The sequence below is a fragment of the Ambystoma mexicanum genome, chromosome 2q (assembly GCF_040938575.1).
Source record: "Ambystoma mexicanum isolate Mex_15411 chromosome 2q, UKY_AmexF1_1, whole genome shotgun sequence".
Classification (NCBI taxonomy): domain Eukaryota; kingdom Metazoa; phylum Chordata; class Amphibia; order Caudata; family Ambystomatidae; genus Ambystoma; species Ambystoma mexicanum.
In genome coordinates this window covers 129,905,321-129,929,635 of record NC_090924.1, presented here as the reverse complement: position 1 = coordinate 129,929,635, position 24,315 = coordinate 129,905,321, and the positions used below count along the sequence as shown (strand labels likewise).

At 45.7% G+C, this 24,315-nt stretch overlaps 1 protein-coding gene across 1 annotated transcript in view; it reads right to left on the bottom strand.

The window, feature by feature from the left end:
- The window catches only part of LOC138569235 (BOS complex subunit NOMO1-like), a 1,101,991-nt gene that overhangs the window by 751,076 nt on the left and 326,600 nt on the right, over window positions 1–24,315 (bottom strand). The window lies entirely within an intron of this gene.

The following is a 24,315-nucleotide window of genomic DNA, read 5'->3' as shown; positions in this document are numbered from 1 at the left end:
CCTCCACTGATCAAAATTAGTTCAAGAAAGACATTGGGGAAGATGGAAACAAAATAGTGGCAGCGTTATGGCAATATGCTACTTTGAACAGAGAAATCTACCAGGCAGGAAAAATATTTGTAAACGATGGAACCCAAAGAACTGATCTGAATTTATAGTGAGTTTAAATAGGGAGGTCGTACAAATTATGCATTTTATTATCCAATGTTATAAAGAACTCAAACCATTTGGCCTTTGTCATTGTGGCCATTGAATCAATGATACATGCCTTATTGTTGCCATAGGAATTAAAGATTACAATACGCAAGACACTGACAATTCAGGTACTTTAGCAAATTTTACATAATTGACTTCTATTGCCCACTCTTCATTACGCACTTTTCAACATCTGCTGTGCTCGGCCCAATCTCTCTTAATGCCACAAAAACGATTGTTTGATTGTCTTTTCCGATATGGACTACTGCTGGTCTCTAATGCTTGGTCTTCCTGCCTCCCATCTTCTTCCAGTTTATAATTCCTTCTATTACACCGTCACTACTTTCGATTTCATTATTTCCTTTTGAATCTTGTCTTCTCTACCACTTTCTCTCAATTGTTTTAAACCGTAACCAAAGGTCTGCCCCCCCCCGTTAGGCAAGAACTGATGTAGTAACCATGAGGGAGACTACGCAACCCTTGTCTTCTTGGTATTAGGTAACCCACTTTTTGGCATAGGCCTGTACTACACAAGTTGGTAGGGTGGCTGAGCAGCCAGGCTTATCTCAAGAGGGGTAAATGTGAGCTGGAGAGCTGGAGCAATGAAATCCACCAATACAAGTAGCCAAGTAACACTTATACTCAAGGTTTTTAGTTAAAATAATTATTTACTTAACAATAGTTTTTAAATAACCATTCTTTAAAAAGGGCATTATATGTAGCAATCAAATACACTTTAAATTACTTTCTCAGAACCAACACAAAGCAAGTGGATACCATTTAGCGATGCTTCATAGCTTTATACACACTTCCTACACCCCACACCTAACTAGGACAATGCTGGCATTTATATATCACTTTTGTACATTGGAAATTCTGAGGTTGTAGAAAGGAAGGGTAAAAGGAAGAAAAAAGGTTAAACAGGATCTCGGAGCATGTGAGCGCTTTGTCTTCCAATGAAGTTTAGATGAAAACCTTTCTCAGCAGTGTTAGTTTAAAACGGTTTATAGTGATTGCATCGGAAAAAAAAGGGTCAACATACCAAAGCATCGAAAACAAAGCATCTAATGCCAAAGCATCGACAGTCTATCTTTAACATGTAAAAGTGCCTTTCCATCTAAACTAGTCCATCGAAAATATAAATGGACTGGTTTCAATGGAAATGCACTTTTACATGTAAAAGATAGCATTTCAATACATTTATTTTACATGGAGCTGCCCAGTGCTGAAATGTCGGCACTTTTAATTTTTTTTTGTATATTGGGTGGGGGGTTTCCCCCCGCCAGCCCCTTCCAACACCCGCGCCCACCCCCCAACCCTAACGTAACCCTTAATCTAACCCTAGCCCCAACCCTAATGTAACCCTTAATCTAACCCTAGCCCAAACCTATACCCTATCCCTAGCCCCAACCCCAGCCCCAGACCCAGCCCCAGCCCCAGCCCCAGCCCCAGCCCTAACCCTAACCCCAGCCCCAACCCTAATGCAACCCTTAATCTAACCCTAACACCAACCCTAACTCTATCCCTAGCCCCAACCCTAACCCCCAACCCCAACCCCAATGTAACCCTAACCCTAATGTAACCCTAACCCTAATGTAACCCTAACCCTAATGTAACCCTTAAACTAACCCTAGCCCTAACCCTGATCTTAACATTACATTTCAATGGATCCATCAAATTTTATTCAACCAAATGGACATACTAAGAATGGTATTTCGATTGAAAAAATGTGATGGTTTGGTTGTCGATGCAATGACCGGGTACCTTTAACACCAATGCATCACCTATGAGGGACAGTAAGGATCAAAATCAAATGGAATAGAAAAGTCCAATCTGCAGGGAGCCAGGACAGCCAAAGTCCATTGGAGCACAGTCTTTGGAGCTGAGACACTTAGACAGCAAAATATCGTGCACAAAGTTAGAGTTTGTTGAAGCAAAATCACTGTAGGGTCACAAGCTGTTACACTTGAGCAAGTCTCAACGAAGAAGAGCAAAGCTACTGACAAAGTGTCATGCCCGCGCCGCTGGCGCACGCATTGGCAACCATCATGGACTACTTGGTACTCATTGATCCTTCTAATACTCTTTGAACAACTCCTATTCACGCCTTGGTCTTTTATTTCCATTTGCTCAACTTTGGTTCTTTCTTATTTTATTCAATTAACTACATTTACCATAATGCACCTGGCTACAGTCCTCAATTCCTAGCTATTCTCATTCATCGTTATTGGGACCACAATCCCCAGAAGCCCTAGCGGCCAGTGCTGCTTCCACCTGCTCAGGACCAGAGAGGGAGGAGGCAGATTGTCTTCAGGTGTGCTGCTCCAGGTGCTGTAAATTAGCCTGCCTCAGAACAGGGCAAGGCTGTATACAAGAAGCTGCCTGCAGGAGCACAGTGTCTTGCATCTTGAGATCTCCCCGCTCCTGTTTGCCTTGACCCTCTACTTTGTATGCTGTTCCTGCATTATCCTGTTTTGATCCAGTGCCCTTTCCGGGCTCCCTGCCTTGCAGCCGATCTCGCTCTGCTGCCTTCTCCCTACAGCCCTTGTCCTCTGGGCTTCCTGCCTTGCAGCCTACTACAGTCCTCTGCAGCCCTCTACAGTCAGCGGCCCTGCTCCTCGGCTCACTCCTTGCTGCCCTGCTCTTCTGGGCTCCTTGCCTTGCAGCCTCCCCACTCCGGCTGCCTACAGTCCTTGTCCTCTGGGCTCCCAGCCCTGCAGCCTGCCTCACTCCGGCTGCCTACAGTCCTTGTCCTCTGGGCTACCTGCCTACAGCCTGCCTCACTCCGGCTGCCTACAGCCCTTGTCCTCTGGGCTCCCTACCTTGCAGCCTGCACCTCTTCGCTGCCTACAGCCCTTGTCCTCTGGGCCTGCTCCCTCGGCTGCCTACAGCCCGTGTCCTCTGGGCTCCTTCCTTGCAGCCTGTCTCCCTCCGCTGCCTACAGCCCTTGTCCTCTGGGCTTCCTGCCTTGCGGCTTGCTACACTCCTCTGCCTTACAGCCTGTTTTACACTTAGCTGCCTACGGCCCTGCTCCTCTGGGCTCCCTACCTCGCGGCCCTATTCTTTTGGGCTCTCTGTCTGTCGCCTACTACTAATCTCTCTCTGTCCTGTTCTTTTGGACTCCCTGCCTTGCAGCCTACTACAGTCCTCCGCAGTCCACTACAGTTTGCCTGCACCTAGTGCCACTCTTGACTGCAGACCTGCTTCCTACATTGCAGCCCTTCTTTTTTCCTGACTGCTGCTCCCTTGTTCTCTTCCTTGAGTCCTCTGTACTCCACCTTAGGTTATCTACTTCAGTCGAACTGCCTTTCCTTCATTTCCTTCTGCTAGATTGCTCATTGACTTCCTTTTCGCTGGATATATCTGTTCTTGTCTTCTCATGTGTCTTATGTAATCCCTTTGTACAGAGCTTGCCTGTTGGTTTCCGGCAGGCAACCTCTGCCCCTTCCCTTGTCGCGTTTTCAGTGTTACAGACACCCACTGCTGTTGTTCCCAGCCATGAGCATACAGCGTGGGCCTCTGTTATAGCAATCTGTGCAGAAGGCTGGAGTTTCCTAAGGTTCGTGGAACACTCTTTCCCATTCAGCATACACCCCAAGAGGGAATCCAGTTTGTTTGTACCTTTGTATCTTTTGCCCCTTTTGGCTCACAGCTACAGTTTCCTACTCTTCTTTCTTGTTGAACTTCCTGCTGTGTGTGCTGATCTGCTACCTTACTTCAGCACAGCCACCCAAAAGCTACCGGCGTACCCTGTGCCACTTTTGACAGAGTGCCATTCTTGACACAAAGAGGCAATTACCCCTATTAGGCAGCATTGCATGCAGTACCCTCTGGGACCACCACATACAATTGGGACTACAGGTGTAAGCAAAACCAACCTTTGGTATAAGTCTGTACTACATCGTTTTTGGTAGCGAGCTGAGCAGCCAGGCTTGTCTCAAGAGGGAATGCGGGCAGTACAAGGATGTTACACAGAGGTCTTACTATCACAGTGGTTCAAGTAGACACTTACACTCAAGGTTTCTTAGTAAAACACTTTTTAATTTATTACACAGTCATCTAGAAAACATTCACTAGAAGGAGGCAACTTAATATCATACACAAATAAATTTCAATACCAAACCAATAAGTCTGAGTAAATTAGGCTCCCCTGAATAGGAGCAAAATGGCATTTCGGTCACTTTAAATAGGAGTACAAAGGCACAAGTTAATAACGTAGATCACAAATACTTTCTTAGGCAGTGCAAATAGTTTCAGTTCACTAGAGGACTCGATTCAGTTCAATAGGTCTAGGCCAAAGTCAATGGGCTAGTGTCTTGGATAGGAAAGAGCAGTTCTTGTAATTAACAGTAAAGTCTTTGCCAAAGTTCTCAGAAGTAGTTGTACGAAAATGAATCATATGTTGGGTCACAAGCTGATTAGGCCTGCAAGTTGGGAAAGTTTCACAAACTTTCACCGCGAGAGGCAAGTTCTCTCAGTCCGGTTGGTACAGTACCTTAATATGAAGAAAAGATGCAGCTGAAGATGTTGGCTCCTGGCAGTTCCTGCAGATCTCGCTGTTCCTGAGCCTCAGTCGTGGGGACAAGAGGGAGGACATCGGGGGACTCGTGCACTACACAAGGACTGGTCAAATAAGCTAGCAAAATGGAAGATCTTCGGTTCGAGCAGCTGTCAAGCACACAAGCTGGTGGCCTTCCCCCTGGTTAATCCTAACCAGCTCCGAGAATGGTATCCAGGTGGCTTACGGGTTGATTGATCCCACCAACTCAAAAGGAAGAAGTCGTCCTTGAAGGTGCTCCTTTGTCGAGATGAACTTGGCAATTTGGACCTGCAGCAGGGCTTCACCGGGCCAACCAACGGTCCAGGAGTTGCAGCAGCCGTCCTCTTCCAGGTCGGCTTCGGTTCTTTCGTTCCAGTGGTCGTCTCTGCTTTCCAGTCCTCGCCTTTTAAACAGTTTTCTCCCTTTCATTCCAGCCTAGCTGTCACTCACCCAGCAAGGTGGCCGTCCTTGCCGGACAGTCAGCCAGCCAATCACGCCAGAGTGCATTTGGGTCTCCTAGGAGATCGGGCACTTCCCTCACTTCCTGCCCACCCCAGACACTCAGGTGCCAGAGGCAGTCTTCAGTCCTGAAGCCCGCCAAAGGCGTACGAACAAAGGGACCAAACCTGGTTTGCCGCGCAGAGACAAACTCTAGAAGGACCTTTCCAAAAAGAAACCGCTAAAAAAGAAGACTAGGACCTGTTTAAACAAAGGGGTTTAAGGCACCATCTTGAAAAACATGGCTCCCGTGATTTTTAGCTACCGGTGTTCGCAGTCGGGGAAAATCATGGTAGTTTGTTGTAAAACCACTGCCACCAGCCATTTCGATAGGAAAGAGTAGCATTTGACTGCTACATGAGTTTCTAGACACAGGGGATACTAGGTAACCCCTCCAGCAAGCTATAGGAAGATGATGTGTGCTGGGTCTAGGAATTTAAAACGACTAGTAAAGTCAATTTAACCTTACATTCTCTGGGAAACAGTAGTTTATCTCAGAGAAGGTATTTAAACCTTTTGAAGGTCTAAAAAGACATCCCTGTGTCACTGCACTGAGGGCGCTGTGTAACACACATGAAAAGATGATGACTATGGAGTTATCTAAAACTCCATAATCAAAGAACACAAGAGTAAAACACACATCAAAATACATGAAAGTGTGGGAAAAAAGGCTCATACTCTTTCCAGGTAAAACAATCAAGTCCTCAAAATCCAGCAAAGTTGCTGGGGGTCTCTAAGGTGAAGGGAATTAGCACATTTATGAGAATTCTCCCTAACAGAAGAGGATCCAGCTGGCTTCTGTCTGGTTGCAGTGATGCAGATCCTGTGTTCCTGGGCCTCAGTCGTGGGGAGAACAGGAAGGACGTTTGGAGGACTCCTGCACAGCAATTCTGAGAACGGTAGCAGCTACAGGCTCTTTCGGATCAGCGACATGTCATGGTTTCAGCGCTGGGTAAACAGCACCACTGCCGATCTTGGACACTGGTCAGCAGGCGAATACCATGGCATTAGTCTAGCAAGCCGCAGAGGACAATGCAGTATTCTTTGGTTTCTCTGTGAAAGGGGGGAGCGGAGTGGGGGTGGTATTCACATATTTTATACACTCTGAGTAGGGGACTCGAGCTCTGGTCGTCCTGCTTCTGGAGGGTCTTGGGGAGACTCCTTGAGCTTCTGGCCGGCTTACAGATTGATTTCTCAACCCCTGGAACTCAGTTCCTGTAGCAGCAATGAAGTACAGCCAGTTGGGAAGGTCTTCCCACTAACCCAAGGGAAGAAGTCGTAATTTCCAGAGCTACTCTTGTCGAGCAGAAAAAAGCAGTTTCAGCACAGCAGCAGGGCTTCACAGGGAAATTCAAAGGTCCAGGAGGATGCAGCAAGCTTTGTTCACGGTTTCATCGTCGGGTTGTTCTTCCCAGTGGCCGACTCAGTCTTCAGTCCAAGAAGCCTCGCCTTTTAAGGCAGGTTTCTCTCATTCATGCACAGCCTAGCTGTCACACTCACAGCAGGGTGGCTCTCCTGCAAGGAAGGACAGCCAGCCAATCAGCACTGGGTGCATTCATGTTACCCTGGAGACTAAGGACAGGGGAGTTTGGGGCACCTACCTCACTCCCTGCCCTGCCAGGCACACTGGAGCCAGAGGCGGTTTTCACTACTGAAGCCTTCCAAAGGCAAAACAAACAAAGGGGTTAAACCTGGTTTGGCGTAAGAGAAAAACCCAAACAAGAAATGGCGAGAAAAAGAATACCAGGGCCATTTTGGCCCGATGGTCCCCCATGGGCGCTATACTGCAGCTGAAGATTCAGCCTGCGGTAGCAAAGCACAATGGTAGGAAAATTAAACCACTGCCACCAGCTATTTAAAGTAGTGAGGGTAACATAAAAATGTTACATGAGAAAGTAGGAAAAAGGGACTGCTAAGTAACCCCCCGAGCACTACACATAAAATGGAATGTGCTAAACCTACAAAGAGAAAAGGTAAGTAAAGTCAATTTCACTCTACTAGTCTTGGGAACAGTAGTTCACCCAAGAAAATGTATTTAAACCTTAAGAGAAATCTAAAGGATTTCTCTGTGACACTGCACTGAAGGTGCTGTTTGTCACCATACAAAAAGTAGATGCCTTTAGAGTTTGTCAGACTCCAAAAACAAAGGAAACACATAATCCAAATTAGCTGGGGGTCTCTAAGGTTGAAGGGAATTGGCACAGAAATGAGAATTCTCCCAAACACCCCCATTATCTATCTTCTGCCTTATAATCATTATACATCCCATCTCGCCACCTAAAATCACAGAACGTATTTATTCTTACTGTTCCCAAACCTCCATATGCTTCTCGTTTGTTCTTTTGCTCTCTTGGCTCCCCAAACACTGGAACTCCCTTCCCCTCTCACTTCGTTCTGCCACATCTCTGCAGATCTTCCAATCAAAACTCAACTCATCTCTTATCTTCACTCATCTCTTAATCCCGTGGCTTCGCACTCTTCTGCTTTTACCCAGGTGTACACTTTATAATGATTGTACCACTTGTTTATATTTTTTGTTCAGCGCCTTTGGCGAAAGGCGCTCTATAAATTCAATAAAATGAAATTAAATAATAATGTAAGTCAATAGGTCTTGGACAAAAAAAGTGCTCCATAAATGACAAATGATTATATTATAGTTAGAACAGTGAATATTACTTAGTTGGTAAGACCACTAATGAGGAGTTGAAACCATGTATGGTTGTACATTGTTGGTTTACAGTCGGAAGATCTAAAAACATGTACAAAAATTCTGTGCACAACATTTGCACAAATAATTTTTGGATCCTGAAATTGTCATTTTGTGTACCAATCTGCTCAGTAAGAAAAGAATCTGCTTGTCTAATTAGAACAGAATTTTGACCATTCGATATGAGGTATATATGACAGATTTCCTTAAGGTTGGCTTAAGAAAGTGGCTTTAAATCAGAGTTGTGGTATTGGGTACTGATTCAGAGGAGGATGATATGCAGTAAGAAAAACAGCAATTGTAATGCTGAATGCACGGTGTTAGAACTTCCAAAAGAAATGACCGAACAGTGAGATTTGTATGGCTATTTCTATATTCATATTTATTATTTGATACATGAGATAAAGTTCCATGATTTGTGGTTTTAACATGAAATGTGGTATAGTCTGCTTTTTAAAAACCCCAAAAAGAAAGCATACTTGTTTCACGCAACTGCATTTTCTCATGGCTTGCAATGATTAATCAACTTAAATATTTGTATGTAGCAGATTGGATGTTTTGGTACTAAAGGTTGAAGTCGAAGTCAAGGCCTGTTATTTCCAGCAGGTTGTTTTACCCTTTTAGGTTGATGTTACACAATGGCCAATGCATGCTCATATTAAACCCACTGCAGTTTAGCCAAGTTTGCAATCAGGCCGCTCTTCATCTGCTTCTCCCAGTATGATTGAGAGCAGGTACCACTAGAATTGTGCACCCAATATCTTTGATACAACCTAGGATTTAGTTGCAGTATAATTGTATTGTGGGACAATGCCACCGCATAGGGGCTAGATCTCTGTTGTTGCATTTGCGCCAACATAGCCTAGGTGAGACAGGGAAGATCTTCTGAAGCCTGTCCCGGGTTAAATACTAATAATAGCAGAACTTATACGAAGGTTCATTCAGAACCGTGCAACTTGAGCTTTTCTGTTTCATCTCGGAAAATGTAATACCATTATTCTAGTGGGATTGTAATCCAATTCTCTCCCCCATTTCTCGATAAAAAGGCATAAAGTCATTTATTGTCATCTTCATCAAGCATATTATAGAATTGGGTTATCTTTTTGGTGACACAGCCGTTGGCTATCAGAATTTCTGAACCCGTAGAACTTCTGGTACCCGCCTCCTTCACTGTCCTATTGAAGATCCAATGTCTTAAATTGCATATATCTGAAATGCTCTGTTTCAGGAAATGAAAATTGTTCCTTGCATCGGGCAAAAATTATGGGTTCTTGTTAGGGGAGTTTTCCTAAAGTCCACCTGAGTAAGTACAATGAACCCCGTTAGTAAAGCACCTTATGGTTGTGCGAGTCTGTGTTGCCAAGTGGGTTAGTCTAACATTCCATTTGTCAATGGATTAGTAAAGCACTGGCAGCAACTGAGGGCAGGGGGCGGATGAGACTAACAGCTTACAAGTCAAGTAAAAATGCAAAGCCAAAGGATGATCTCCCCTCAGTTGTCTGCTCCGTCTTGTCTAAAGGAGTGAATTGCACATGGGAATAGGCGTCGTCAGTGTATGGTTTATCAAACAAGGATTTACCTCATATGCCATATTTACATACATTCCAGTGTGTGACTTGTGTGACAATATTTACATGTTGTATACATTTGTTTGACCAATAGCCAACAATAACCTTTGGTGGTTCTACTGGTAACTGCAGCGTTCTGAGAATCTCGGAAACCGCCTGCTGAAACAAGCCATACACAAGGAGCTAAACTAGCCGCCTGTTAGGGAGAATTCACAGAAATGTGCCAATTCCTCTCTACCTTAGAGACACTCCACAACTTTGCTGGATTTTGAGGACTTTATTTTTTAACCTGGAGACAGTGAGACCCTGTCACGACCCTCACCCCGAATCCCCACTGGCAAGCCCATTGGCCAGGTGGGATCAGGACTCGGGTCCCTAAGGCCTAGCATCCACTTCAAAAGCCCTCTTGGGGCCAGTCCTGGCGCCTACGGCACCAGGCTCATACGCCGTGAAAGACATGTGTTCAGGGAACTACTTTATTGAGGCTTTCAGCCAACATCGAGGCATCCACATAGCTTGGCTCCTAGGAACCTAGCTATGCGGTATAGTGTTTTGGGTGTGGTGGCCTAGGGACTATTTTACCTTGACTACTTTGTTGGGGCTATTTAAACCACACCCGAACAAGACAACAAGCTTTGCGTTACTTTGCTGTCTGCAACCTCACCGTGTCCAGCTATACCCACGAGCCTCTGAGAAGCAGAGCCTGCAAGGAGACAAAAGGAACACTGTTAGCAGCAGCATCTTACCTGCAATCTTCATCTTTATCCACTCGCAGCTCCTGTGAACAGCTTCCTCGGATCCGCACCCCTCCCGGACCGAAAGACCTGAAAGAGGAAGGTAAAGACAACATTAAAGAAGGCCTTAGAGACATTGTAAAACAACGAACTGCTCAAAAGGCTTACCTGGCTGGTCGCCTCTCAGCTGACATCTCTCCGGAAATTCCACACGTGCTGGGAGAACACTGTGACCTACGAGAAAAGATGGAAAACAGGTTAGCTAAGGCAAGACATCGCAGCGCTGCGCATAGCGCTTACTTACCGCATCATAGCGCTCATTACGCGCCATCTTTGACCGGCGAGGCTCAACAAAGTCAGTTTGCCACGCTGAAGGTCTGCATATCTAAGGGAGAAAAGAGACATTACTAAACAAAGAAAGGCATGCAGGAACAACAATAATACGAAAAAACAGCAATAAGCCCTACCTGAAAGACATCAAACGAGCCGGCGTCAGTGAAGTAACTGGACCGCACACGCCCATGAAAGACAACGCGCCCCTGCAAAGAAGGCAGGACAGAGAGCATGCCCAATTCTACAACAAGGTGAGGAGAGGGCCCAGAGGGGCTGAAATCATATGGGTGGAGGCAGGATACTTACCTCGATCGGCCAGTCTTGAACACAGCCTTCCTGTATTTTTAGGCAGAACCTTCCCCGCAGACCACATCTGGGAACCACTGAGAAGTATACCAGCGAGCAGCCCGGCTGGGTGGCGTCCCCGTGGATACCAGGTGAGCGTAACAGACCCTTTTCCCATTCTCTCATGTATTTTAATGTGATTTTGAACTCTGTTTCTTTTGGTTATGGATTCTGACAAACTCCATAGCATCATCTTTTTACATGTGTCACACAGCACCTTCAGTGCAGTGGCACAGGGAAATCTTTCAGATTTCCCAAAGGTTTAAATACCTTCTCTTGCATAAAACACGCATTACTTACCGTAAAAGCATTTCTGATTGTATCTGCTTAGATTCACATGCTGTGCATATAGTCTGACATCCAGTGCTAACCGCAGAGTATTGCATCTTGTCTTTCGAGAATAGAAAGGGGACGTTGACATGGGCGTGCCTGTAACACTATCCCTACGTGTAGTGTACCCAAAATCCCTCACTCGTCGAGGTCCCTCCGATTGTATTCTTTCTGCCATGAGGGAGCCTTACGACTATCGTGAGCGAGTACAGAAAAGAAAGAAAGTAGTAAGACGTCTATGTTCCTTCCACCCCGAGGGGGAGGAAGGGTGGGCACATGTGAATCTAAGCCGATACAATCATCAGAACTGCTTTTACGGTAAGTAATGCATGTCTTCTGATGCTTGTTAATTTGCTTAGAATCAAATGCTGTGCATAGACTAGCGAGCAGTCCTGGAGTTGGAGGTGGGTTTTGAGAAGGAACAGTAGTGAAAAGATGTCTTATTACTGCTTGTCCCACCTGAGAATCAGACCTAGAATGAGTGTCTAGGCAATAGTGTTTTGTAAAGGTGTGTACAGAACTCCAGGTTGCCGCTTTGCAAATTGACTCTAGGGGAACATTTGCAATGAATACTATGGAAGCCCCAGTGCCCAGAGTAGAGTGTGCGCTAGGCTTGTAACAGAGTGTGATGCATTTGACACTCCACCTTGAGATTGCTGATTTAGAGACGGGATCCCCTTCTCTATCAGCAGCCACTGAAACAAAAAATGTGTTTGTCTTTCTCAGTGGTTTAGTTCTGTCCAGGTAAAACATGACTGCCCTATGCACATCTTAGTAGGGTTCTGGAAGAAAGTAGACAGTTCTATTGATTGGTTCACATGGAACTTGGAGATAAACGTAGGCACAAAACGAAGGCGAGTGCGCAGAACCACCTCATCTCTGAACTTTAACAAAAGGGTCTAGAACTGAAAGGGCCTTCACTAACCCTTCTTATAAGTGATAGCCACTAGGAAGGCTGTCTTCTAGGTAAGATCTTTGAGACTTGCCTTATGCATGGACTCAAATGGAGACAACATAAGTCTGGTTAATACCACATTCAGGTCCCATGGGGGGGCTGAATCCTCTTGACCCCTTCCATGAAAGCCTTAATAACTGGTATCTTCCACCATGACACTTTTTGTTGTGACGTAGTGTAGGCTGAGAGAGCAGCTAAGTGAACCTTAAGGGAATTAAAAACCAGGCCCGAGTCAAGCAAGTGAGTCAGGTACAATACAATGTGAGTAGGAGAGCATTTAATGGGATTGATGCCCTTGGTATTGCACCAGATAAAGTGTTTCCATTTACTGGAATAGCAATATCGGGCGTTAGGTTTTCTCGCTTCCTTAAGTATGTCCATGCATCTCTGAGGGAGTTGTAGGTGTCCAAACTCTATGACCTCAGGAGCCAGGCCTCCAAGTTCAATGTTTGCGGGCATGGGTGAAGTGTCTCCCCTTTGTCCTGAGACAACATGTTGTACGGAAAAGGTAGTTTCACTGGGGGAGATAGACACATCTCCATCAGATGAGCGATCCAGGGTTGGCGGGCCCACATGGAGGCCACCAATATCATGGCGACTGGTTCTTGGTGCATCTTGTGCACTATCTTGTTGAGTAGGGGAGTCAGGGGGAGTGAGGGGGGTGAGCGTAAACAAATTTCCCTGACCATGTGACCCAGAGTCTGTTCCCCTTGGATCGGTTCTGGGGGAACCTGGAGGCGTAGTCTTGGCATTGAGCGTTCTCCAGAGTTGAAAACACGTCGATCTCTGGAAAGCCCCATTCTGTGAAAACATTGGAGATGATGTCTTTGTGTAATCGCCATTCGTACTCCATGGGTAGTGGGGAATCTCTGCTAGAAGATGGAGTTCCCCTGGAACATGTTGAGATAACAGGAACATGTGTTTGAGAGCCCACTTCCAAATGTTCTTGGACAGTTTGGACAGCCCTGGAGAGTGAGTGCCCCCCTGTTGTTCAGATAGTACATGGTTGTGGTGCTGTCTGAGGATGAGGACAGTCTTCCCCTGCAGTTGTGTCTGAAAAGCCTTCAGTGCTTTAAAGACTAGTACAGTTCCAACAGGTTTATGTGGTTGGATGCTATGTCTGACGACCAAACTCAGTGCGCTGTCTGTTGAAGCAGGTGAGCTCCCCACCCAGTTAGAGATGCGTCTGTATTGAGAGTGGCCTCCACTGCGGGAGTGGTGAAGGATTTCACCCTCAAGAGGTTCCCCCTCGACCACCACTGTAGCGAGAGAACGAGGGCTGGCGAGACAACCACTAGATCGTCCCATTGTCCGCTGGACTGACACCACTGGCTGCTGAGCCACTCCTGCATTGGACGCATGCGCAAGCGCGCCTGAGGAACCAAATAAATGCATGATGCCATCATTCCCAACAGTCGCACAGCCTTGCGTACCATCACCTCTCCACTGGCTACATATTGATGGATCTGAAACAGCATGTTTTGCACCCTCTCGTTGGAGGGGAAGACAAGGGCGTCCTTTGTTCGAATTAGAGCCCCTAGGAACTGCTCGACTTGACTGGGGTCTAAGCTGGACTTTAAGGAGAATCCCAGGCTGAATAAGAGGTTGATCGTCTTTTGGGTATTTGACAGGCATGTTTCATAAGAATCCCCCGTTATGAGTCAGTTGTCGAGGTAAGGATAAACCGGGATGGATAACCTGCGCAGGTGTGCTGCTGCCACTGCCAGTACCTTGTAAACACCCTTGGTGCTGAGGCTATGCCGAAGGGTAGTACCTTGAACTGACAGTGCTTTTCCTGTATTATGAATCTGAGGTATTTTCTGTGCGCCGGCAACATTGAAATATGAAAGTATGCATCTTTCATGTCCAATGTTGCCTTGTAATCACCCTGTGTGAGCAGGGGAATTACTTCCTGCAGAGTGACCATGCAAAACTTTTGGGGCTTGACAAATGTGTTCACTGGGCGCAAATCTTGTACAGAGTGCATGGTGAGATCCTTTTTGGGTACAAGGAAGTACACTGAATAAATACCCTTGTTTACTTGTAGAAGAGGCACAACATCTATGGCGCCCTTTTCCTACAGGGTCTCTACTTCTTGTAGCAGGATGCGCAGATGTACTGGCGTCAGGCGTCTTGCTCGTGGAAGTCTGAATTGGGGGGACTGTCCGAATTCTATACAGTACCCATGGGCAACGGTCTTGAGTACCTACTGGTCTGTAGTTATCCCCTCCCATGCTTGAAGAAATGATGTTAGCTACCCCCCGGACAGGGAGGTATGGAGGGGACCTGGATCTGTGGGTCATTTTTGGCCCGAGGCCAGGCGAGCCTCGAGGGGTAGAATTTCCGACCCCTTCCTTTACCACGTTGTTGGCCTCTTGGGAGATACGGGGTGGTGTAGGTGTTGGCTCCTTGGGTAGAGGACCAATTATTTCCCGAGCTGTATTGGTTATGAGGGAAACGTTGACAACGAAAGGAACGTTTAGACCCGACCACCTCGGAAAAGGCCTCTGGGTGATCTGATCCAGGGTCTTGAGGGTGTCATGCTCTTTCTTAGCAGTTTCGAGCGCTTCGTCAACCGCCTTTCTAAATAAATTAGTCTCCTCCACTGGCTTATTTCTTAATGAGGCTTAAGTCTCTAGTTTAAAACCAGAGTTGCGTAACCATGCGTGCCTCTTCTGGAGGGTACCTTGAGCCAAGGATCTGCCAACTGTCTCTGCCGCATACAAAGTATTTTTAAGGATAGTCTGATTAACCTGCCTGCCTTCTGCCACCGTGGAGAGCAGGCGAGCTTGTAGCGGTTCAGGTACTTCTTCAAGGCCCTCCTGCAGCGGCATAACTGGCAAACAAGGTTGTATTATTTACAATGCGAATGGAAAAGGCTGCATCCGCCGTGACTGTTAGGGAGACTTTTCATAAATGTGCCAATTCCCTTCACCTTAGAGACCCCTCCAGCAACTTTGCTGTATTTTGGAGGACTTGATTTTTTTACCTGGAGAGAGTGTGAGCCTTTTTTTCCCCCACTCTCTCATGTACGTTGATGTGCGTTTTACTCTTGTGTTCTTTGATAATGGGGTTTTAGATAACTTCATAGGCATCATCTTTTCATGTGCGTCATACAGCACCCTGAGTGCAGTGACACAGGGAAGCCTTTTAGGCTGTCCCAAGGTTTAAATACCTTCTCTCGGATAAACTACTGTTTCCCAGAGAATGTAAAGTTAAATTGACTTTACTAGTCTTTTTAAATTCCTAGACCCAGCACACTATCTTACAATAGAGTGCCGGAGGGGTTACCTAGTATCACCCATTTCTAGAAACTCATGTAGCAGTCAAATTACAACAAACTACCATGATTTTTCCCGACCACGAACACCGGTAGCTAAAAATCATGGGAGCCATGTTTTTCGAGATGGCACCTTAATCCCCTTTATTTAAACAGGTCCCAGTCTTCTTTATTCCCCAGTTTCTTTTTGGAAAGGACCTTCTAGTGTTTGTCTCTGCGTGCCAAATCAGGTTTGGTCCCTTTGTTTGTATGCCTTTGGCGGGCTTCAGGACCGAAGACCGCCTCTGGCGTCTGAGTGTCTGGGGTGGGCAGGAAGTGAGGCAGGTGCCCGATACTCCCTGTGCTTCGTCTCCTAGGAGATCCAAATGCACTCTGGCGTAAATTGGCTGGCTGACTGTCAGGCAAGGATAGCCACCCTGCTGGGTGAGTGACAGCTAGGCTGGAATGAAAGGAAGAGAACTGTGTAAAAGGCGAGTCTCTTGGACTGGAAAACAGAGTCGACCACTGGAATGAAAGAACCGAAGACGAGCTGGAAGAGGACAGCTGCTGCAACTCCGGGACCGTTGGTTTGCCCGGAGAAGCCCTGCTGCAGGTCCGAATTGCCAAATTCATCTCGACAGAGAAGCCCCTTCAAGGATGACTTCTTCCTTTGAGTTGGTGGGACCAATCAACTCGTAAGCCACCTGGATACCATTCTCGAAGCTGGTTAGGATTAACCAGGGGGAAGGACACCCGCTTGTGTGCTTGAAGAACAGCTACTCTAACTGAAGTGACTCCATTTTCTTTGCTTTTCTGACGATCCCGTGCGGTGCAGGAGTCCCCCGACTTCCTCCCTTTTGTCCCCACGACTGAGGATCAGGAACAGTGAGATCTGCAGAAACTGCCAGGAACCAACGACATCAGCTGCATTTGTTTCTTCATACAAAGCTACTGTGCCAACCCGATTGAGAGAAGGCCACTCTCACGGCGAAAGTTTGTGAAACTTTCCCAACTTGCAGGCCTCATCAGCTTGTGGCCCAACAAATGATTCTTTTTCGCCTAAACTACTTCTGAGTACTTTCGCAAAGACTTCACTGTTTGATACCAGAACTGCTCTTTCCTATCCTGAACACTAGCCCATTCACTTTGGCCTAGGCCTATTGACTTGAATGGAACTCTTCTGGGGAACTGAAACTATTTGCACTGTATATGTGATCTAGTCTACTTACCTTGTGCCTTTTTACTCACTTCTAAGTAACTGAACTGCCATTTGGCTCCTATTTCACAGGAGCACAAACGGTCTTAAAAACGTACAAGTTTTGTATTGGTTTATAATATTAAGTTGCCTCCTTCTAGTGAAAAGTTTTCTAAATGATTGCGTAATAAATTAATAACTGTTTTACCAAGAAACCTTGAGTATAAGTGGCTACTTGAACCGCTGTGATTGAAAGTCCTCTGTGTAACTTCTTGTACTGCTCACATTCACTCTTGAGATAAGCCTGGCTGCCCCGCTTGCTACCAAAAACTGTGTGGTACAGACTTATACCAAAGGTTGGTTTGACTTACACCTGTAGTCCTAATTGTGTGTGGTGGGCCCAGAGGGTACTGCATGCAATTCTGCCTAACAGGTACACTACACGTCACGTAGGGATAGTGTTACAGGCACGCCCATGTCGACGTCCCCTTTCGATTCTCAAAAGACAAAATGCAATACTCTGCGGTTACCACTGGATGTTGGGCTATATGCAAAGCATGTGATTCTAAGCAGATTAACAAGCATCAGAAACTACTGTTTCCAATAGCAGTAAAGTGAAATTGACTTTACTTACCTTTGTAAACTTTCTAGACCCAGCACACACAATCTTACAATAGGGTGCTGGAAGGCTTACTTAGTATCCCCATTGTCTAGCTTCTCATGTAACAATTTTATGTTACCCATTCCTCGATGAATGGCTGGTGGCAGTGGTTTACTTTTAACTACCATGGTGTGCTTTTACTGTGGGCTGCCGTTGCAGTAAAGCACCCAAGGGTGCCATTTTTGCCAAAATGGCCCCGGTCTTCTTTTGTTGCCATTTCTTCTTCGAAAGGTCCTTCTTGAGATTTACTCTGCGCGCCAAACCAGGTTTGGTCCCTTTGTTTGCTTTGCCTTGGTTTCACGAGTGAAGCCCGCCTCAGGATCCAGGGTGTCTGGTGGGGGCAGGAAGTGAGGGAGGTGCCCGAAACCCCCTGTGCATAGTCTCCTAGGAGACCCAAAGGCACTCTGTGGTGATTGACCTGCTGACTGTCCGGCAAGGGTGACTGACAGCTAGGCAGGAATGAATGGGAGAAACCTGCATAAAAGGAGAGGATTTTTGGCTTGGAAGGCACAGTTGACCACTGGAGGAAGGGACCGAAGAAGAACTTGAAGAGGACACCTGCTGCAACTCCTGGACCGTTGGTTTGCCCTGTGAAGCCCTGCTGCTGTGCTCAAAGTCCAAATCCATATCGACAGAGAAGCCCCTGAAAGGAGGGCTTCTCCCTTTGAGTTGGTGGGACCAATCAACTCCAAAGTAAGCCACCTGGATATCCTCTTGGAGCTGGTTGAATTTCCACAGTGTTGCTGCTGGAAACCGCCAGGGAGGGTAACACCAGATTGTGTGCGTTGATTTTAAGCATGCCAAGAGCTCCAGGAAGATCCTCCGGACTCCCAGGAAGCAGGACTGACCGAGTCTGAGTTACCGCCACAGAGTGCTGGACCGCAGATGCAAGGAAAGTCCATCTTGACAGAAAGAAACCATGGTGGCGCTGTTTGCGGTAGATGCGACGCGCTGAAACACCGAAGTCCCACTTGTTTGAAGATTGACAGTTGCGGTCGGTGACCCTTGCAGGAGTCCCCAGAACTCCATCTTGTCCCCACGACTGAGGCCCAGGAACACCAGGATCTGCAGAGCTGCACAGGAACAGCACTTTTCTTCAACCTAAAGGTAATGTATAGTCTAAGAGAATGTGTAGCTGCACTTGTTCTCAGTTGGTGAGACTTCTTGTGGTTGCTCTGTAGAGTTGCTTATCGCTTATTTACCTCACAAGCCTAAAGAGCTTGTGGTCCTACTTTGAATTCTTCTTTTCTACAAAGAGTTCTAAAAACATTGGGCAAGACTTTTATCTACCTCTAAGAAGTGCTCCAGTGTCACCTAGACTTTTGCTCAATTGACTTTGGCTTAGCCTGGCTCCCTGAATGGCTCTTCTCTCTGTGAATGTGTTTGGTCTTCCTTCCAGGAAAGGGTTAACTAACTTTACATTGGGGGGGTGGCGGGGGTTTACATAAAGTACTTACCGGCTTTAAGAATAATTGTGAGATCTCTTGTTTTGTCATAATAACCTTTCTCTTTGACAAACTCTTAAGTGCGGTTCTAAATGTCAACAGTAGTATATTAATGTCCACAGTGTCCTAGTTACTAAAGTCACCTGAGGGTGTAGGAAGTGTGTGTGCCATCCGAAAAGGGTATTTACTGATTTAGCAATACTGAGTGTGTATTTTGAAGTGTATTTGTGGGTTATCATTATATTGCCCCCCCTTCTGAAGAAGGCTTATTCTAACTGGCTGATAGATATATTAATAATTGTTTACTCATGAAACCTTGTGTGTAAGAGTTTATTTGAATACGTGTCACTGTGAATCTCTGTTTAACTCCCCTACAGCTCACATTGACCCCTCTTGAGATAAGCCTGGCTGCTCAACACGCTACCAACCTGTGTAGTACAGACTTATACCAAAGGTTGGGTACCTATTGCCAGGAGGCCAGGGTTGTTCTAGTGCACCCAGAGGGTACTGCATACAATCTGGCCTAACACCGCCCACCAGAGAATCCAGCCAGAGGGTACCCACCCCGACCAGTACACGCAAGCAGCGCCACGACCACGCTGTATACATCTTGGAATCCCATGATGCACCGAAGCGGCACAAGCAACAAAGAAAGGAGTCGCAATATCGCCAACCAAAGGGACAGGAGAAAGACTAACCCAGATTGGTCACTTTTAGCCGTCTAACCTCAACAGAGGATCCACAGATGGAATCCCTTGCAAACCTATTGAGACTTAATGTGTTTTGATTGCATATGTTTAAATGTATTACATATGGCTGAATGGTTTATGACAAGAATTTGTTTATTTACTAATGAATAGATCAGTTACAGACCGATTAACTAGGTCCAACACAGCAGTGCACATTAAAATCTCCATTGCTGTAAATAACAGACATTCTGTAAACACAAGCCCAGAGAAGGCCACAGGATTGGCAAAACAAAACAAGCATGTGTGCCCAAGGTAATTGTTGGCTAATGCACAAACTAAATGTACACAACCTGCAAATCTTGTCACACAAGTCACTCACTGGAATGTATGTAATTATGATATAGGAGGTAAAATCCTTGTTTGTTTGATAAATAAACCAGACTCGGACAACACATATTCCCATATGCAATTCACTCCTTTCGACAGGGCAGAGCACAGAGCGCACAACTGAGGGGAGATCAACCTTTCGCTTTGCAGTTAGTAACGCAGATCAAAGAAACTTACACGAATACATTTATATAAAACATATGTATTATATTTACACATGGAATGTTTCAAATGCTTAGATAACTTAACATACAAAGGAATACTTTTAAGATACTTTTCAAATGCGACTGCTTAGTTTGAAGATGCTCATGGTTACAGTTGTTACAGAGTTTGACGCGAATGACAGTTCTACCGTATTATCGGCAATACCGCACATCCGCACACAAAGATATACAGTAATTGTATTTAGTTAGCAAAACTACATAAGATAAAAGTCTTTTTGGAAGGAAAACAGTTGGTTAGGTAAGCAGTAGCATAGCTTAAGGTTCTAGAGTAAGTTTTAGCTCAAGTTAACACTTTTAAAGTCCGAACCATAAATATGTAAAAGTCAGTTTTTAGAGGGCTGAAAGTCTCACGAAGCAGTAGAACAGCAAAGGTTCCTGGGGATACTTTCAGTCTCTAGGTAAGAATACTAGAAGGATAACTCAACGGTGGAGACCCTGTTAAAAGACTCGCAAAAGGGAAAAGCTGGCAGCTTCGGTCAGAGGTAAGAGTGGACACCCTAGACACCTCTTTTTGCACTCTAACACTCTGGGGCGACTTCTTGTTTTAAGGTAAGCAATACCTCTTCACCCCACTGTACCTTAGGTTAGAAGAAATGTGTGTGGGGATTCTCCCCTGGACAGCAGCGATGGACCCGGTCTCCAGATTCCTTGGTCTGGTGACCAGAGTCCTGCCTTTCATTGGGATATCTCAGCAGCAGTCTGAAGAGAGGACCTCTGGCACGGACCTCTTCAGCTTCTCTGGTCAGTCTGCAGTTTTGGTGCCTTTTCTGCAGTACCAACAAAGGACACCATTTGTCCAGTCAATCTTCTTTGATTCCTGGAGTCCTGCACTCTGGTGAGGGGACTTGGATGAGTTAGATTGTGTCTCTGGAGGTTCAACTGGAGCTCAGTAAAGACTTGGACGTATTCAGCTTTGGCAAGACGATGCACTGCAATTGGGTTGGAGGTCTCCTGGTATTCGCGGTCTGCAGCTCTGGAAAGGCACAGCACCCTGGGAGATGCTCAGATTGTAAATAGTCTCAATAAACAATGGCAGTAAACAATCCAAACTGGAGAAAGATATGCCAACGCTCAGTGAGGTAAGCGGTTGGTCCCCAAGATGGGACCAATATAATCAAACGATGTTTTATCATCTCCAGAAGTCTATCTCGCTTTGGGATTGGCAGGAGAACTACGGGCACTTGGCCACTTTAAGAAGTTATAGTTTTGTGACTTATGTCCTCTATACTTTTAAGAAGAGTCAACTGTATCTTAATCTCTGTCCCTCTCCTGCCCTGAGACGTTTCATTCTGCTGATGCGCATTCATTGCTTACCCACTTTAGCAAACAGACCTTGGGACAATGTGTCTCGAGACTCTATAAGAAACTGCAGAATATGTGGTATTGTAACTAATCTTGAAACCGCAAAACATGTGTTAACACAGTGCCCACTAATGACCCTTTATTATTACAAATATCTTGGAATTTATGTGCACAAAATGGACCATATGGGATCTAATGAGTTTTGGCACTATTGTATTAACACACTTAACCTTAGGCTCCATATTGCACTGTTTAACATCTGGTCTATTGCAGGAAAACAAATGAGTAGCTGTGATTAGTAAGAGGTATTACGTCTCTCTTTGAACCTATTGATCCGTTTCAGGCCTGGTTGGTTAATTTGGGATATTTCTTCCGACTTGCATATTTTTTTTAGATTTTTTTAGATTGGGTGATTTGCCGACTAATTTATCTTTTCTTCACTTACTAATGCACTCATTTTGTAACTATACCAGAAAGCTTGTTGAACTGATTACTCGACATCTGACCAATTGATGTATTGATTATTAAGTAAGAAGTGTAATTAATATCTTGTATCAAGATTATCTGTTAAATGTGTAAAGTTTTAAAAACAATCTTTTAAACTGTATCACATTACAATAAATAAGTAAATCGTCTCAGGGCTGGTTTGTCTCACCAGCCAAAGGGATGGAGTCGCCCTCTTCGGAGTTCACCTGTCGCATAGAAAATGGGGTCAGGACAGCAGTGGACATTTCACAGTGTTGCAAAGGGTCTGCAGGCGTCTCTGGCCATCGTCTTCTTTGGTTACTTAAGTTTCCAGTGGTCGACTTGCCTTTCACTTCAGGAACCTCACCTTTTATTCTGTTTCAGCACACACTGCTCTGCAATCTCTCTCAGCAGTTTACAGAAAGGGGTGAGTGGCTGGGAAGTGAAGGGAAGTGAAGAACTCTTCCCCCCCCCCCCCACTTCCTGCAGGCCCAGACACAGTGGAGCCTACGCGGGACACCCAAGGGCTCTGGCCAAAGGCAAAACACACACAGACCTCCCCCTCCCAGAATGGAAGAACAAGGGCTAACAAAGAATATCCATGCTAGAAGTGGCGAAAAAAGAAAGGCGCAACCATGTTAGTACTTAGGTACATGTTGTGCACAACCGGGACTGTGAATACAGACTGCGGAAATAAATAGCATAATAGTTGGTAGAACATGTGCACTGCCACCAATAGTAACTAGAAGGTTGTCTATAGGATTAAAAAGTCACAGGAGCAGAGAGAAGGGTGGTATCAGTTTAAGGAGGGATACAAAGTACCTCTCTATCCTGAGGAACAGAAGTAAGAATAAAGATAGATCCCAAAAGGAGAACCGAAGGGGTTAACTGCAACACCGCCCATAAGGGGTTGTGTGCTGCAAAAGTAAAATACAGATGCCTTAAATGAGATATGGAGGAAAGTAGACTCAGTAGTAAAGGTAAAACACAGAACAGAGTTCCAAAAGACAAAGCCAATAAGAATGAACGAGTGGAAAAAGGCTCTAACTCATTCAGGAATTAAAGGAAAAGGGTCCAGAAGTCCAGTAAAAAGTGGTGGGGGTCTCAATAGGAGAGGGGATGAAGTATGCAAATGATAAATCCCATTAACAGTTCTCTCCCACAATATACTTGTCCAAATGTTGGGGGATCAGATTCTTGCCATCTAGCATAGGTCTCTTCATGAAGGTCAGGAGTAAATTCAGGGTTTTGGGCAATCGGACTGGGTGGACCCAATCCCTGGAAAACCTTCAGCCATTTGCAAACCCTGTTTCAATATTATTGAATGAGCCCAGGGAAGTCTTGCATATTGTTCTGTCCCCTCAGTGTCTTTGCCAGCTCGTCCAAGCGTGGAGGATCTGGATAGCACTTCCGAGGCCGTCTGAGGCAGAGCGCCTTGGGAAAGCTGTCTAGCATCTTGAGCCGAAAGGCCTCAGACTTCGAGGATTGGGTCAGGAAAGGTACATGTGGCACAGTCTTCTCTGAAAAGTCTCTGCAGCAGTGGTTACTCTGAAGAGGAGGAATAAGGATGGTGTGTGGAAGAGCCACCAGGTGAGCATTACAGCTCTTGCAATGCTTTTTTTTGTCCTAGTCAGCCCGGGGAATGCTCTTCAGTTCAGCCCTTGGCACCCGGCAACCTTGAAAGAGCCAAACGTCTTTTTCCTTGTACAAAATGGTGGAGAGTTTCGCAGCCAGTTTCCGAAGCAACTTCAAATGCAAGGACTGACATGATCCGCAGTCCTGCGAGTCATATCCTTCCTCCGAAACAGTATAAACAGATGGTGTGGGGTTCAGAAACAGACCTTTAGCATTTGCTGTCAACGCAGCGTTTGAACCACTGAGGTCTTAGCCTGATTCGGCATGGCGTGAAACTTCAAAACTTCAAAACAAACGGTTTACCTGAAGTAGAATCTCAGTAGAAAGAAACTGAGATCGCAATGCGGGGCACTTCAATACTTACTTCCCAAAATGTTATATCCAGCGGAGGGCGAGTATGGGCATGGAGCAGAGCAGATGCAGAGCCACGCTCAGCATCCAAATGGTGGAAAGCTTTGTAAATGGAAGGTGAGCCAATAAAGATAAATTAGGAATATGTGGGAAGAAGGAATCCATTAGAAAAACCCACTAATGGGACTGCTGAAGACACCACTCCAATCACACTCCATGGCAACTAAACAAAGGTTTGGCGGCCCCCTCAAATTAGGTTCACCCTTAAACACGCCAAATATTCAGGTCCACCCACACATGATCGAGAATGGCCTGTCTGGGGCTAGGGACTGGTCTAACCCAGTCCAACCCATGAGCATGTGCTGGGCTCAAAGATAGCCTATGTGTGCATAACACCCCTTTTAGGCCTACCTCATGGTTTTCCAAGACAAAGGGATGGCCCAAAAACAAAACGGACGAGAAGAGGACTTAATATGCATTACTACCCCAATGCCTAA